Consider the following 5,831-nt stretch of genomic DNA (forward strand, 5'->3'; position numbering starts at 1 on the left):
GTCCTACGCCCTAATCCTAGGTAGCGACTCCATTTCACTTGATTGTATAACCCCCATCCCCTGATAAATCGATCATAACCTTCAAGAAGACGCATTCCTTCTCTCTCCAACCGAGGGGCATAGCCCAACCCCTCTGAACCAAGCGTTGAAACGCGCGGTTCCAGGAGCGGATCCTCACAGGTATGTATATGATGGTTTTGAGTGACAAAGAGTCAAGTTGAAGATTAGAGTACTAAACAAATAAAGAATGTTGATCTGGAGAAAGTTTGACAGAATCAATCATCGCCAAGAAAAATCACGCACATAGTAGCGGAGGACATTTCATTTTGTGAGTTCAGACAATGCAAGACTCACAGCATTATCTTCTATTTGAAACACTGAAACTGTGAGTGAGAGAGAGAGAGAGAGAGAGAGAGAGAGAGAGGAGAAGCAAGAAGCGTTTCTCCTTCCTTAAATACTAAAGAGGGAAAGAAGGACCGAAAAGAGTGGCATTACAAGGAAATGAGGTCTAAATATATATATATTGTTTCCCCTAATTTCTTCGGTCTTGAGATTGTTACTGGCTAAGGAAACTATTCTTATTTACTTCAGGCGATGATGGATTCTACCAGTGCCTTGGTACTCCAAGGACTTTTCAAAATGTAAAAATTGCAATGCCAAGAAGAAGAAAAAGAAGAAGAAATCAAATTGCTTATTTTGCAGAACGTATTTGTCAAAGTCATTACAACTTGCCAAATTTGAAACTAATGAGGCTTACAACTTGGTATTTACACTACAACTACTCTATGACCAAATCGCTTACTTCCCACAAACAAATTTGTTGAAGTCTTCACAACTCTGCCTGCCACGAATTGTTGAAGCTTGCCACTTGATGATAATAGATGTCTTTTGAAGCAAGTCAAAAGACATATTGCTAGATAAAAATCTACATTACACTACTCCTAAAAAAGAAAATAAAAGATGAAAGATAAAGACTTGTTGTGTTGATTTGTTGGATGCCTTCCTTTGTTTTTAAAAAGAATGTCTCTTTTTATACGCATCCCTGTCAGTTTTTGTGGTTTCTGTAATTACCAGGTAGTTTCACAACTACCCACTTCTTTGAGAATTGACTATATCCACCCTACTGACGGTTCGTCGGTCATTGACCGTTTATTGGTCACCGTTAATCCGTCAGTCTCTAACTTTTCATCGATCATTGACCGTTTTCGATCATTGACCATTTTTCGATCACTGACTAGCAAGTCAGTCTTGACTAACCGTTTTCGAACATTGACCGTGTTAACGTATATATATTCTACAAAATCAATTTGTAGCCCTCTCGGATATTTGGTTTATTGTGTTAATGCCATGCACTCATTTCAAGAATAGGTGCCTCATATGAGTTATCAGTTTGCTAGAAGGTCTCATTTGTTGTCCTTTTTCTTGGCACTACATTGTTTAAGTTACTGGCCGGGAGAGTTTTCATAGGACATTCAAGTGAGAAGCTTTGGATCTCATTATAAAAGAAAAGGGATCGAAAAAAAAAAAAAAAAAATTTAATATAAAAAAGCAAATATTCGTCTAAAAGTATCCCAATCCATAAAATTTGTTGGGGTTGGCAATGACACAAACATTTGCAAGTTAGCGATCCTATATTTTTGTACTTGGCTTCAAAGAGACCAAGAGCAACAACTGCAACACCGTAGGAAGAACCATTCCAACCTGCATGAATGAGGAACAACAATATGTGATATAAGCTTAGTAGAAGTTTAAAACAAAAATAATCAGTAGAAGCATGAGAGAAGGAAGATGAGGGAGAGAGATTCACCCCGGTACCCTTTAGGGCATATTTGGCTGAACTTTTAATATTGGATTCTTGGCCAGAAGTAGAAGTCGAACCAGCAAAAATATGTTTGAATGGAATCCCACATTGTGAGTTGGGGACCTAGAAGCTATATTCTAAGGAGTTGGGGGAAGAGGAATCTTTCAAAATTCTAACACCCACTGCAATTTTGATCCTCTACTGCCGAGCTGCCCGGTAGGATCGTGCTGCCTAGGTACAGCAAGGCATATAATGACCGCCTTACCCTTGCCCGAGTGCCCACTATAGGCATGAAATCCAAGAATCTAGCAAGAAGTTTCTTGCTGTTAGGATCCCACATCGGTTATGATTGGGATTTCCTTAGTCTTCATATACCTATGAGTCCCTCCTCTTAATGGACTAGTCTTTTGGATTGGAATCTAACACTTACACCCCAAATAAAGATTTTTGGACTCTACGTATCTGACTTTAAAAGAAGAATTGTAAAATCCCTCTAATAAGTGGTGTCGGTAGGAATTTTTCACCTCTCAGGTTCCCTGCCCAGGTGGGGTGAGGTCGTCATTTCTGTCCTCCCTATGAGAGGAACCTACGAACCTGACCGGGCAGGGAACTTGAGAGGGGTTGTTACACTTGTGCTCTCAGGAATGTTGATTCCAAAATGTAAGTGTGAGTTTATATTTGTGGTGTGCAATGAATTGGATTACATATGAATTTTGAATTAGTTGAAAAGGAACAAGATTCTCATTAGTAACTTGCAATTGGTCCGCAAATTTGAGAAGTCCTTACCGTTGTAGTTACACATTATGGATATCACTAGGACTATATATTGGTGTGTTGGATTAATGGTATTTAACTGTAAACAAAATATATGCTCCACAAAGAATCTACTTCCCATAGGAAGGAAATCAAACAGAAATGTTATCTACACATTGTTGGATGAAACCTTGATCTAACAATATGTTTTGTAAATAGTTCAAAAAATGCTTTTGCCAAAATTTCGTGGTCCAATCAATGGTTCAGATTCTGCATATATAGAATTGCGATGGATTAGGGCGGTGATAATAATTATTTCTTTTTTTGGTAATAATGATAAAAATTATTTCCAGGCTCTAAGTTTTGTCATGAGATATTTATGTATAGTAGAGGGATTGGATCCTAGTTAACTGTTTTTTTGGGAGATGTAAGAGTTATATTTACCTAAGGTCTATTAGGGTTTGTGAACTTTATATGCGAGCGAGCTAAGGAGATCTTCTCCTTAAAATTCATGCAATCATTGTCGATGTGTTCATTACATCCCTTATGTTGCTGGATAGTAGAAGAGCTAAGTTTCCTAGGAGGCATTGTGTTGGTAGTACTCAAAGTAATTGTTCTCCCCCCTCTAAAAATTTGATATAATCCCCTAAATATATGCAAGGAAATATTACATAAAAAGAATAAATTACATGTGAGGTGCCCAACAATTAATAAAAGTATGTTTAAAGGTACCTCATGTTTCAAATGTGATGTTTAGGGTTCCTTAATCAAGTGGTATTGTTTAAAAAAAAAATTTCTTTTCAATTTTATGCTTATGGCCAAGCTGTATTTGGGTACTTGCATCTATCTTGCCCTAGTAGGCCAAATGTACTTTTGTTAAACACTGGGTATTATGTATCAGTATTATATTAATACCAGTATCGACAATGACTGATACAGCCACCGTTACCGATACCTATAACCCTAATATGAAGATAACAAAGAGCACTTCACCGATTATGTAGTCTGATACATAGAAGTTGGACCGGTTGGTTTGATTGGTTCTTTCAAATAAAAAACCGTCCGGTCTGGTTTAAGACTTGATGTTTCAAGAAAAAGCCATGTGCACCTTCTCTTCTCCGTATATACCGTTGCTTATGGACGGTTCGACTGGTGGATCCAATGAATTTGACTAGCCGTTGAGGCTTTATAAGACACAAAATATTCAACAAGATGAACCTTCTCTTTCTTCTTTTTCTCTCTCTTGGGATAACCCAACCTCATAAACCAGTTTATAAGGTAAAAGAATCCAAAATCATATTAATTCACACTAAATTACTTTCCTAATCACATATCGTAATATACCACCATGTTTTCGAACAGACTCGTCCGTAGTAACCAACTCTGGATCAAACATCGAATCGCCCCTTTTGTGCGAGAGTTGGGACGACTGTTCTGATATCAATCTTGGATAAACTCAACCCCATAAACCGACTTACAATGCGAAAGAAACTAAAACCATATCATCAAAATATTAAGAAACAGAGATAAGAGGAAAGGAAAACTTACAAGTCCTTTAGGCATGAACGTTGTGAACCCAAGTCGTCGGTAACTCGATCAAGTGAAAATGTTGATGGAACCCTTGGTCGTCTTGGTGAATCCTTCCATAAGAGAGGGTTGATCTCCGAAGATGTCCGGCTTGAAGGAGGTGAGAAGGGAGGCGAAGGTGATGGCGACGGAGTGAAGTTATACTTTTGATGCCCTGGGCCGACACTGATGGGAAGAGGAGAAGGAGGAGTTGGGGGAGAAGAAGGTGGAGAAGCAAAGCTTCTCTTCATAGTTAATTACTTAGCGAAACAAGAAGCTTATAGAAAAGGATGATTAGCTGCTGTGAAGAAAGTGCTTCAAGTGTTATCGAAGAACATTACTGCTGATCGATAATGTTAGAGGTTTTGGGTTTTGTTTGTTTTTTTTTTTTTTTTGGTTTACGAGGAATTCTTCTTTACTTGTTCGCAGCTGCTCCCTCCTCAGCGGTTCAGTTTGGGGAGATCTACCACCAAACTGTCATCTCCTAATGGTCAGCTCGTGGTCTTTGTAAAACCAACCGGTCCTCACCTTATTCGAAAATCACTAGCACTGAGCCAATAAGAGGTACTATGTGGGTCCCAATAATACACATCAATTAAAAAAATAAAAATGGGCTTGAAATCTGCAGTATTTGGATTTTTTTTTTTTTTTTTTGGGGAGGGGAGGGGAGGCTTGGGAGCATAAAAGGGGTCGGACCAAAGAACCGGGTGACCGATTCAAATCAGAACGAGTACCCTAACTGATTTGTGTTTTGTTTTTCACCAGATACCAACCAAGGTTTTAAAACTCGGAATCAGTCATAGAAGATTCTAATCCGAATTGACCTGAATCGGTTCAAGAATCGAAAATCTAGGCTATTTTATTGTGAAAATCGAATTGATTCAAGAATTGGGAATCAGCCTGATTTAAGATAGATTACAAAGAAAATGATTAGGAATCAGCTGATTCGGATTCGATTCCGATTTAAGAAGCAACGATTAAGAATGGTGGAATTCGAGATCGGTGAATTGACCGATTTGGAACAGATTCTGATCCGAATTGGGCGATTCCCAATTTTTAAAATCATGATACCAACTTGATTTGAAAATGGACCAGCCTTGGAATGTAGTGCTGAGCTGTCAAAGGTTATGATAATTCCATTGCTTTGACCTGATGGTTTGATTGGGATATTTTCGAGAAAAACATCTAGTGAGAGGTGTTATTGGTTGATTCAGGCCAGACTGATCACCGGTCCAATAAGCCTTTTATAAAACATTGAGTCTCAAAATGAATGTATTCCTAAAAAGAAGAAAAAGGGAGTCTCCTGGCTGGTACCTTCCTCCCTCCCTACCTATCGCCTCCTAAAAAAAGTAAAATATATATAAAAAGTTTTTAATTCCACTAAAAAAAAACAGGAAATAAAAAAACCATCTACGATCGAACTGTGCCATTTTGCTCCATGTGTGTTGATCAGGGTTTTTGTAATCGGTATCAAGATTGGTATTGATCTCATTTGATACCGATCTGAATTGGCCCACATGATCTAGATTAGACAGATTTATTTCTGCTTTCTTAAAAAAAAATGGATTTTTATACTTTTATTCTTAGTCTATATTGATCCTAATAAAAATCCTCTACCGTATTGGTGTGTGGTGCACATCTTGTGGCACAGCAGAGATGAAGTGTGCCAGCGTGGCACACATCGCCTCTGTTGTACCGTAGGATGTGCACT

At 38.2% G+C, this 5,831-nt stretch overlaps 1 long non-coding RNA gene across 1 annotated transcript; it reads right to left on the reverse strand.

The window, feature by feature from the left end:
- Positions 1–1,640: 1,640 nt before the first annotated feature.
- On the reverse strand, positions 1,641–4,443 carry LOC122656123. Its single transcript, XR_006332047.1, has 2 exons — positions 4,103–4,443; positions 1,641–1,701 (listed from the first exon to the last, which is right to left on the reverse strand). It is a non-coding gene; the product is annotated as an uncharacterized LOC122656123 (long non-coding RNA).
- Between the last annotated feature and the right edge of the window lie 1,388 nt (positions 4,444–5,831).

This window comes from Telopea speciosissima, chromosome 3, assembly GCF_018873765.1.
Source record: "Telopea speciosissima isolate NSW1024214 ecotype Mountain lineage chromosome 3, Tspe_v1, whole genome shotgun sequence".
NCBI classification, from domain to species: domain Eukaryota; kingdom Viridiplantae; phylum Streptophyta; class Magnoliopsida; order Proteales; family Proteaceae; genus Telopea; species Telopea speciosissima.